Source organism: Rhodnius prolixus, unplaced genomic scaffold (genome assembly GCF_049639745.1).
Source record: "Rhodnius prolixus isolate KJV_2025 unplaced genomic scaffold, Rpr scaffold_4, whole genome shotgun sequence".
NCBI classification, from domain to species: domain Eukaryota; kingdom Metazoa; phylum Arthropoda; class Insecta; order Hemiptera; family Reduviidae; genus Rhodnius; species Rhodnius prolixus.
This window is the reverse complement of record NW_027411614.1, coordinates 35,766,371-35,778,534: the sequence shown is the minus strand read 5'-3', so window position 1 is coordinate 35,778,534 and position 12,164 is coordinate 35,766,371. Positions and strand designations below refer to the sequence as shown.

Sequence of the window (12,164 nt, the reverse complement as noted above, 5' to 3'; positions counted from 1 at the left end):
ATACAAGATTTGCCTTTTTATTCATTCTCCGTTGTATTTTGACTCTTCTGAGTTTTTTTGTCGATGGCCTCATTAAATGCAACTGGGAATCTAAAGCAACGTTGGTTCTGATTCTGAATGAGAAAAAAACTTATGTTTATTATTTATTAAAGCTAATTGATGCTTGTTTTTTAAACATACTTATTCAAATCTCTAATCAAGATTAAACTAGTAATTAAACAAAGAAGTTGTTCTGGGGAAGGATAATTTTTCTTTATTAAGACTGTTTATAGCCATTATAACCTAACTAGATGAAAATTATTTTTGCTTATTTTGTATTCTTAACCATTTTAAAAACATCATGCACTTAAACAATTTTTTGTTTAGGGAGTTACGCCACATATCTCCTGAAAAATATTTAAAAAAATTGAAACAATTACTTTCAACTGTTTTAATCTATTAATATTCAACTAATAAACTCTCAGAAAAATTACATGAATTTAAAAAAAAAAACTACTTAGTCTTAAAGACAATGCTGTGTTTTTTATGAAAATATAAGGGCTAATGGGGCAAATAATGTGCTATTTTGTACAAGAGGGCAACGCAGTCTAGACATGTAGTTCAAACAATTCATGACCCTCATGGTTGGCAGTTCTCCCAATAGACCAATATAAATCAATGAACATGTAAAACCCATTTGTTCTTAGCAATCCGCATAAACAATCGGGCAAATTGATTATTATGAAACACCCACAAAAATAAAAAATAAAATAAATTAATTAATTAAAAAAATGGAACAGTACAAGTTTGATCTGTTTGAAAAAGTTCCATTAGTCTGTGACATTGTTAGAACTGAAAAACCAGCTTTTTTATTGAGAATATTCCAGGGATAGGTAAAATTATGGAGTATCCTCCTGAAGAAGAAAACAGGATTCTGCAGTATACCCTGTAACTGAAAAAGTCGCTTTGAAACATCTAAATCTACCTCTGCCATTAGAAAAAAATGTAACGTCTGAGTCTCACATTCAAAACACAAAAGTTTAGAGTAGTGGGCATATTACTTAAAATTAAATAGATAATGTAAACAGTTGTTCAGAAATAATCGTAAATACTTTTATGTATAGGTTTGCGGCCTATTAAATTTAAATGTACAGCTTCTATAATTTATTATTTAAAGCGCGTTAATGCCTGAACTCATTGGCACATGGAGTATTTTTAAGAGCCATTCCAGCCTCAGATGTATGTTCTAATTAAAAGAGCATTGTCAGATACTCGACTGTGATGTACAAGAAGCAGCTAAGAAAACTAATTTTGATCTTAAATGATGTGAAAATTTCTATTTAAGAATAAGAAAATTGCTCACTTTCATTTATTTAGTTGAGAGTATTATCTTTGTTGTTTTAAGGACAATAGAATGGTCAGGTTCATCGTGCAGGCCACCTAAAAAAAAACATTATTAATTATATTTTATTTAGATTTCAACATAATCTGAACTTTTCCCAGAATGCTTTTTATTTTTAAAATTGAAAGCATTGTTTTTAAAACGCCTTCAAGCATTTGAAATTACATCGGAATTATGTCAATTAAGGTCCTCAATTTGAACAAAAAATAAAAATAAAATATTCTATGCAAACAAAATGTAGCAACAACTAAAAATACAAGAAGCACAAATTTGACATTCTATTTAGACGCCACTAAAGCGTCCCACCCAAAAGTTTCTTTATGTATATCGACCAAAGAACAGACCGGAACACCGCTGGTTATAGCAGAGAATCGATGTAGTAGGCGTACTAAAAGTCTGAGGAATTTTAATCTCAAATTCCGCAGGAAAATATTTATATAACCTTTGCAAGAGAGAGTTGGTTGTAAATAAGAAGAGATTGTAAGTTAGGATGGGATTTAGGAAATCTCGAAGACTACTTTTTTTTTTTTACTTTGGAAGTGAAGCTGTAAAGTGGATTGCTACAGAAATTCGTCCCTTACTTCCTTCAGGCAACAAGTTTACATGTTCAAATAAGGACACCAACGACAAAGTAAACCTTCTCTTTGAACTAATGTCACAGGATACACTCGCCCATTCAAGAATCTTTCACATGCATCCTTCGCATGCCTCCTCTAACGATTACTATAAAGTAACTATAAAATTGTGAAATACTTTTTAACAAAAATTATTTATGTTAAAAAATAAATTCAGGTAAATAAATCAATACTAAAGACAAATATTTCAAGATAAATTACAAAACGAAAAAAGAGGGGATTAAGAACAAAGAATGTTTATTCTTTAAAATGACGTCTTACTTATTAGAGTAACTTTGTAGCAGTATCTGTGTAATTTCAAGAAAAAGCTTTTGGAGATAATCACTACATATTGTAAGTTCTCAACCAAGAAAGGTTTTAATTGTAAACAATCCGTTGGAAAAGTTTTTCTAATTTCTTTGAGTACCCCATAATGTAACACTTGGCCAGCAATTTGATTCACAAAGAAAGTGGACAGAATCTAGGCACCACAAGTCAGAGTTACTATAGTAACCGCCGACCAGTCTTCCAGTATATCTTTTCTACTTCCTTCCTATCTTACAAAGCATCTCCTCCATGTAATCTTTTGCTACCACTCAATTTTTCTTTCTGGTCATTTCCTATTTCTTAGTCAATTTTTCTTCTCTGAAATGTTGCTTGTTTATAATTTCACAAAATGAAGCGAAGTGTGTTTGCTACATAAATATTTTCTAGCTGGGTTATAAAAGAAGTGTACACTGCCGAGACTTGGATTAGATTATACATTATTTGATTACTGAACAAATAATAAAATGTTGGTAAAAATAAAAACAACTTTTTCAAGAAATTTTAAATTAAATCCGAAATATTTCCGGGGTGAATATTTTAGAAAGGGAGTATATCATAGAGAGCCATTTAAATTGGTAGAACAAATTTTTAGGATGAAGATTTTTGCCTTTCAAATCTTTTGGGGAGAGACTGGACTGCGCACTTAAATCTCTGAATATGCCGCTATAAAATAATCTCAAATGATCCACACCGTCTTCATGACTCCCATTTTGCATTCTAACAATAGCCTAACTTACAATTTATTCATCAGTTAATGTAATTTTTTATTTATGTACATTTTTGTTTCAATTCTGCCTTTCATTCTGCTTTCTTTGTTTTTTTTTTTTTTTACCTTTGCCTTTTTATACATTTCAAAGATGCTTCAATTCCCTCTTCTCTTTTATTCGGGATTATGGTATTATTCAAAAAGCTCTTTATCTCCAAGAATAAAACCATAGTACAATAGTCGTTTCTTAAATCATCTTTGTGAAATTCTTCTCTACCTTTATTGTTATTTATCTTTTCACTGATCTAAGATTTATATAATCATAATTACATTATGCAATCTATAAGCATGCTTTTTATTATCTGCAGACAGAAAGCTAAATAAACTATCTGTTAGCCTTTCTCATGTTTGCACAAAGATTTGATCTTTGTACTGGCGAACTATCTAAATTAGATGTGCCAAGCAATAAACCTCCAATTAGGGTTTCTTGTTTGGTATAAAAAGGAAAAAAATGAGCATCTTATATTGGCTTTCTTATGTTGAATTAAGCTTCATATTTTTCTTCATTCACGTCATGAACATAAACAGAATTATACTCTCTCTAATGAAAACACCCATACACATTTGTACTATAATAAGATATTATGTATTGGGTATTATTATTTTGTGCGGAATTCTAACAATAATCATAAACATTTTTTATAGAATATCCTTTCAAATTATTTAAAAATATGTACTTGCACGATATTCAGTTGTTTTAAAAATATTTATTTCTTATGTCCACAATATTTGATTTATTAAAAAGGAAACTGTTTTTCTTTCGTTTTTAATATGACAATTTCCTGTAGCTATTTTCTTGCTGAATTAAAACATGCTCTTTTGTTTGGAAATAGTATAATGATAACAACATAGATTCAATTGAAGAAATACAAATAAAGAAAAAACAACGTCTTCATTACTGTCCTCTAAGTTTAAAATGCAAAGCACTGTGAAGTGCATAACAGATTTTAGCAGATTTACAGTCATCCTCAAAAAAAACAAACGTTTTTTAGTGCTCTGCTGTAAACAATATCCTTCTTATTCAGTTCCATAACTTAGCTACAGGTGCACATTTCTTCAGTGCCCAAACAAGTTTTGTGTGCATATAAAATAGCAAGAAGTAAGGAGTCAAGAACTGGTACAGGTAGAAGAAATTGTTCTGTTCACAGATTCCAAACTAAGTAACCTCACAAAAAAAAAAGAAGATATTCAGAGTAATTTTCTATTGATCAGATCGGATGTTTGGAGCGACTGTCTATCCGCGACTATCTTATTATAAAAGCGGTCAAACCTTTATTGAAATCCCATATGTTTTGTCTTCACACTTAGGAAGAGGCAACTAAGGGAGATCACATAATTGTAGGCCTATTAACGGGCCACTGCAGGCTCAGAAAGCACATGCATCGCATGGGCCTGGCAGATGATAGCCTTTGTAGGTTCTGTCTGGAAGAGGAAGAAACGGCACTACACGTGTTGTGTCAGTGTGAGGGGCTCGTATGGCTAAGGATGTTACTTCTCGGGGAGGAAAAACCAAGGCCTGAGAGCTTTACCCAGGAGCCACTCTCCAGAATTAAGAGTCTGATTAAACGGACGGGTCTGGAGGGTGAGCTCTAAAGCCGGGGAGTAGACAATAGATCCATAGGGGTCGCGGTGGCGCAGGCCTTGAGGCCACCCAAATTTAATCTAATCTAATCTAATCTAAGGGAGATCACAAAAGGAAGCTTTCGTCAAATTTGACTAGTTAGTAGAGCCGAAAATAAATGATAAACCTACATCAGAGTCAAAAAAAATCTACAAAAGTTATCCTATAGCGAAAATCGGTCTAAAGAAAATAGTTTTATGTCTTCAAGTTCTAATAGCAGTCTTTATTTCTTCGGCCTTTTATTTCCTTGCCAAAATCTCTATTTTCCAAAATTCATTTACTTATCTCTTGATCAATCCAATTCAATGAAAAGAAAATTGAAACACAAATATTACCCCAGGGATATTGGCAAAAATAAAATTTTTCATTTGCATTCATTAGGTTAGTTTTCCAGTTCATTGTAATAAACAAATATTTTGCTTGAATGATGATAATTTCTAAAAGCAGTTTTTGAATAATGTTTTCTGTGCAAAGAGTCAACCAAAACCTTGTAAAATTTAAACAATATTGATATTTGATACAATAGTACTTGTAAACTTCTAATAATCAGTGTTCAGTTTCCAACATCAAAAGAAATGATTGATCAAATCAGGGCTTAAGACTAACAATAAATAAATCCAACGCACAAACAAAAAAATATTACAAACATCGAAAGAATATTATCCTTTTACAAGTGGTGCCAGAATCTTTAGAAATAAACAATATTTAGAAATAAACTATCCAAAGCAGGGGAGACATTTTTTTTTTTTAAAGAAAATAGTTAAATTATTTTTATTCGACGTTATCTTGCAAATAATTCATTGTTATCTAGAGATTATTGTACTTTTTTAAGATCCTCTGAAATAGAAATATTACTGCCCCTTAATTTTTTTGCTGCCTTGAGAATTTCAAACTTTTGCCAAAGACAATGTAGTTTAATAAGAATCGGCCGTTCACCTTTAATTTTGCCCACTCTATAAATATTACTGATATCAGTTGACATCAATGAAATTTCCAATTTAGTTAGAAATATATCTCTCACTAACTTCAGAAGGTCCGATGTAGTTTCGCCTTGCTCTTCTTTTATGTTAAATAACATTAAATTATTTCTTCTTTGAGATTCTCTTAAATATTTTACTTCATTTTGTGTTTCATCTAAAACTCTTATTATATCGATTTGTATGCCCTCCAAATCTGAAACTCGCTGTTTAGTGTTTTCAAGTTGTTCTCTATAAATTTGAAATTGTTCATTCCCTTGACGAATTTCAACCTGTAGACCTTTAATTAAATTCGCTATTTCATCTAATGTAATTTTTTCAGCCATATTCAGTTTATTAAAAATTTTTTAAATTGAAATAAAATAAATTTAATATCAGAACTCTCAAAAGTCAGTAAATTTGTTGAAATATAATAAAAAGAAAGAAAAACAAAAAATATTATGTTTACTTTAGAAATATTAAAGATGCGAAGTTGGGTTCAAATAGCAATTGTTCATTTAAAATCCTCGTAAACTTCTGAACAAATACCCCTTCCACAGTCACTATATCGGTTCGCTTCTATCCCCTCCAACTCACTAATCACTGCTATATGTAATAAGTTACCTTTAATTAAATATTTCAATCACTTATATCTCAAAAACTGTTCGACAAAAATACTTGAAATTTTACCACAATAACGGATGAGTTAAATTGAACGTACTTATCAAAAATCACAACTTAACTCCTCGTATAAACAAAGTTACACATCGAAAAATACAGAGCCGATCTTACTCGTGTCAGAGCTAATACAGAATTAGAATATGGTACAGCAATGGTGGATACCATGCTATTGATGTTAGAAATATCATTATGTACATTGTGTAATTTAAATGCCCATGAAACGCTGGAACACTTCTTAATCCATTGCCCTCTTTACTCTCCTATTAGAAATCACTACCTAGAACGATATGTAACGGGTAGTGTAAATGATGGCCAAGGATTGGTTAGCTTGTTGACCGTTGCCTCTGAGAAACAGTTGGATCATCTCTACTACTACGTTACTGGCGCTCTAAAACTTAGAGCATTTGTGATAAATGAGTGAAACATGATGGGTTTGATGGGTAGTTGTAGATGCCTAGGATAACATTAAATATTATATAATAAAAATAAATTTAAGATAATCATTATATACACATATTATACGGATATTATTATATTGGCATATTAAGTATAATTTTCTCCATTTTTATTTTTAAAAGTTCATTTTAGTTTTGTTTACAGTTTGTTTCATAGCAGTATCAATTTTTTGTTTTTGTTTTGAGTAAATATGTTCTGTTTTTTTTTTTTTTTTTTTTCTGTTATTACAGAACCCCTGTAATGTTTTGTATAAAAAAACTAAATACAGTATTTTTCTATCTATCTATCTATCTACTTTTTTAAGATGAGAAAATCTTGAATTTAATGGCATTTGTAGTAATAGTAATTTGAAGATTTCTTTCGCATGCTATGCCACATAATACTATTATTAATAAAAATTCTGTCATATATGTATTTCTCTGTAAAGAGAAACATGTAGGTAGCGCCTGAAAATGTCGGCAGAAAATTCTATAACCACACTGCTTGTGACACTTAACTACTGTCGAACAAAGTCACTAAAATCGGTTTATGTATAAAGTTGTTTTCAAACTTTTAGTGTATGTAATCGAGGTCTATTGTATTCTTTTTCAACTTCCAATCAGTTCCGTGACGGTGAGGAGCCGGCGCTTTTCGACTTTAGTCCTTTTCCTCCATCTGATCTCATTCTGAACGTCTTCTCTTCTCATCCTTAACGCTACAAATATTCAGCAACACTGTCCTCCCTGCCAAGAGTTGGTGTCTTACTCTTTCGCTATTCCCCAGCAACTCCTAAATTGTCTAAACTATTTCCAACAAATCTTCATCTCTCTACTCTACATCTCAAACTATGAAACATCATCACCATGTATAATTACAAGTGAGCCTTAGTCAACTCTTCTAAAAGTTTTTTGAAGCTTACTCTGTTTTGTGCTACTATATCATAATACCTGATTCCGAAGATAGAAGCTACATCTTTGCTTAAACCCCCTGGCCATCTTAGATTTGGCTTCCACAGGCGTCTCTTTCCTTGTAAACTCTTCTCGATCTTCTCCGCGATAAGTTCAACTCCATTCTTATCCTTATTAACTGGTTCTCTATATAAATCCTCTGACTCAACCTTCTTCACTAGACGGTATTCAAGCGAAATGTACCATTCGAACTTTTTTTAAAGAAGAGAGTTCATTTTTTCTGAGCTTATTTTAACAAAAGCGAATTAGAGTGTAAACCCAAGGCATTTAGTGTTTCTTGTAATATGCCTGAAAGTAGGCAATTATTGATTCTTCCCAGCTTTAATCAATACACAAATTGATTGTATAACATGGCTAAGAAAGCAAAACTTCTGAAAATTTTGTGTATTAATTAATTAATTTCCAAATCTATTGATGTAGAAGCAGACGAAGATTCCTTCAATTCCTTATTTTTAGGAAATCATTAGTGTACCTTTATAAATTAATTACATCGTTATTTTTCTTCTTTAAAAGAATTATAAGAAACAAAAGCTGCCATCAACTATGATGTATGATTTTCGATTCACGCTTTTTCGTTTAGCATTTTCAACTTTGCATTAGTTAGCTCATTGATTGCTTGGTTCTGGCTAGCGGTTACTGCAACAGCATATGCGCTTACAGAGCTTTTGGTCAGAAAGCTTTTACAACCGTTTTTTTAAAATAAAACTAGCATAACTCGAGCGCAATAAATACTGATAAAATTTTGGAGAAGTATTTTTATCTTATGAGGAACTAAATATAAAAATAGCAAGCTTACAATAAAGATGTTTTAAAAACAATTAAGCGTAATAAAGTGTTATTACATTATCATGCCAGTACGAATTATCAAGCCAGTCATTTCACTACAATTTATAGTGAACAGATTTCATGGTAAGGTAAAGTCATTTTCAATTACTTAACTTAAAACGGGGCTAACTTGACGTTAACTATCCAGTGTATCAGAAAAGCTTATTAACAGATTAAATATGTGGTAAATTTCTCTTTCTGTGTAGGCAATCTTCATTTATCGACAGCTCAAGCAGACTTAATCATCACAGTAAACTCTCTCAGTTCCTGACTTATGCTGGCACCTTATTTGCTTCTGCAACTTACCTCTTTACAAAAACTAGCATCTTATATTATGATTACAAAAGGCATTTAAATGAAATCAAACCTGTCTATTCCAGGTTGGTTTGGAATATCCCATCTATAACATAGGTGAAATTAAGTTTCTCCCTTAAAAGAAGACCAACGTGCCCCTTAGACTAACAACGATGGTCCTCAAAATGTACGTAACGTATTCTACTAGCTGATACATTCTGACTCTCTACTTTCGAATAGCCACAGTTTTGGTCGTCAATAAGGAGAAACATCAATTCTTTTCCTACAAAGATCGGTTTGCGAATTAGGAATAAGAAATCTGTCCCTTAAAAAATAAATTAAAAAAACAAAAATTGAAATTAATGTGTACATTTTTAATTTGAAAATTATTCAAAAATTGAAATTTTATTTTATTTCACCAAAGAACATATACTCCACACATTAGTGTTTTCATGATGACTTCTAATTTTGAAAAAAGACAAAAATGGTAATAATATTTTTTACATTTTGTTAATGAAACATCTTTACATAAAATCTTCAACAGTATTATCTATTAACAGAAAGCAGCGAATAACTTATATTTTAGCTTATGAAATCAATGAATCAGAGATTGAGATATTTGCCACCATCATACTAAAAGCAATTTGCATCTCGGTAAATAAATCTTCCATTTTTTCCCCCTTACCTCTCATATTTTTCCTGCAATATTCAATTCTGCGGTGAATTGAAGATTTGTTCCACCGTTACAATATTTTGTGAATTGTGTTTACTTAGCATAAACTCGTTTTACATTTTATTGGAAAAAAATATCTTCCTTTAGTACATTTTTTTTTGCCATTTCATTATAAGTGTTTGAAGAATATTTTTAAACATTCAATAAAGAGGTTATTTGATTTTTAAAGATAAAAGAAAAAAGCCATTTAAACTGGAGTTTCTTTAAAAACGAGGGCTTTCTAGTTTTACCACGATAAATTATAGGCAAACTTTTTAAATGCAGCTTTTGAAACTCGAGTGAAAAAAACAAAAAAAAATTGATACGCAAGACAGTGATTTCTTTTTCAAGACGAAACTGAGTACACAGGATGAGCAAGCATTTGATAGCCAATGCTCGAAACCTGTTGAAAATAAATTTTGAGATTTGTAATTTAAGGCTTCTGCTGCAATATTCTGACGACAGTGCCGGATGTTTCTAAGAAAGTGGTTGTGCGATAGACTGTTTCTCCCACCGTCTGGAGACTACATTCGGGATAGGCAACAATAAGGTCGTTTGTCGAAATCTAATTATGCTCTAATCAATGTATAATTTTTTAACTTGATCCTTGATCCATTAAAGCTAATGGTCTGAAGAACATCGTTCTCATAAAATAGGAAATCATTTCGTAGGATTCAATATGTAGGCGAATTCAAACGATTGCGTTTAGTTTTCAGCTGCCCATCTTAAATCCGATAGCCTGCCCATCCTTAAAAGCTTTCATGAAACTAGACTATTCTAATGCACACTCACTGGCACTTATTGCAGGTTTCTTATCTCTGAAGTAGATCGCTTCATACTAAATTTAATATTTATAATATTTAAATCTAAAATATGAAGTAACTTCTGGCTTCAGATTTCAGTTTAGTTAATTGCGAATTCCTTTAAACTCAAAAAAAGGTTTGACATTTGAAGTAGATTCTAGTAAAAATGTAAATGAAGCAAAATTTGTTTACAAGTGTGCAGTATTAGTAAACAAACAACCAGTTCAGCTATAAAACAGCTATTTGACTGATCTTAAGAGAGTAAACATGTCAGTAAAATAAAGTTATTACAAGATTTCAACACTAGTCATAAAGCGCAAGAAAGAAGTAAAATATTTTAGTAGGTTAACTAAATTAAAATATACAAATATTGCAAAATAAAAATACAAACCTATTTCCTAAACATTTACACTTTAATTATCAATTAGAAGAAAACAACGTCAAACTTTTAATAAATGAGAAAATTCTAGCAATATATATGTATACTATCCCAAGTCCTCACTTAATAAAGTAGGTTCCTACTTCACAAAATAACTCGAGCAAAAAAAAAGTAGATGAGAAAGTAGATGGAAAAAAAAGTAAAGGTAAAATTAATTTAACATGGGATTTAAGATAGATTTTTTTTTAATTAATTTTAAACTTTCTCTTAAACTAATGGTAAGAGAAGAGAAATTGTAATCCAGCTATTTTCGATTTCGAATTTTTACCAGAAATATCCATTTCGAGGTCCATGAGTTCCATAAATTAGTTTTTACAAATTAATCCGTAACTTGGAAAAGAAACATCCCAAAAAATAGAAATTTGATATTTTCTTTTAGAAAGATACCACGATAAGATTGAGGTCAAACTCTGCCAACCGCAAAATACCACTTTTTTCACTTTGAGTTTCTGCAAACAGTAATGTACCCTTTTGCAGACCATTAATTACAAATTAGCAATTAATCGGTTAGCCGATTTTGAGCTTCACAGAAATCAGTCAGGTTAAGAAAATAAAAAAGGCTGGCAGAGGAATTAAAACTGCAATATAAATTGGTGATTAAGAATGGATCTATCACTATTATAGAATTCAGAAATAGGGCAAAGGCTGAACTCCTCCAGCCAAGAAACCCAATTACCTATGTTGGGCAAATAGTGTGATTAATTTAATAGGCTGAAATAAAAATAAGAAAGGATAGAGAACCGGTTTGTAAAAATTGCAAACTGATTTACATATTTATATTTTACAATTTTTGAAATGATCATTTTATGGAAGGTCACATTACATGTCTAATGTAAACATTTTTTTTAAATAATTCTAGTATATTTAATCAGAACACTGTACTGTATCTATTAAAATTAATAAATTGTTAACTGATCTGACATCCATATCAAGTCAAACTACTGTATCAATTAAACTAAGGTGTTGGAGTCCTCAGCATTTCCATAAAAGTTTAATAAATCTTAATGGCTTATTAAAACATACAAGAATAAAAAGCGATGTTAAATTGCTACAAAAAGTTTTCAAAATAAAAGTAAAATTTCTCTATACAAAACTTATGAACCAATCTCTAAAGATTGACGATAATCCGAACATAATATAATATTTAAAAAACCACATGCTATTAGGGATGAAATCTTTAAATTTGACAAACAAGAATATCATCCTCTTAGGCTAATGAGTCTATTTCCAAATTTTATTAAACAGCCATGAAACAGAAAAATAAATTCTTAGTACGATTCAGAATAAAAACTGTTTTTTCACATACTAGGCGAAATCTATACAAAAACCAAGCGATCTTTAC

At 30.8% G+C, this 12,164-nt stretch overlaps 1 protein-coding gene across 5 annotated transcripts in view; it reads right to left on the bottom strand.

Annotated features, from left to right (window-relative positions):
- Nucleotides 1–12,164, bottom strand: part of SPR (G protein-coupled sex peptide receptor) — a 270,016-nt gene that overhangs the window by 229,837 nt on the left and 28,015 nt on the right. For 3 of the 5 annotated variants that reach the window (XM_074132493.1, XM_074132500.1, XM_074132494.1), the window contains exon 2: nt 1,343–1,419. The exons of the other annotated variants lie outside the window; for them this stretch is intronic. The gene's annotated coding sequence lies outside the window, so the exon portion shown is untranslated. The remainder of the gene's footprint in view (nt 1–1,342; nt 1,420–12,164) is intronic. 5 annotated transcript variants of the gene reach the window in all.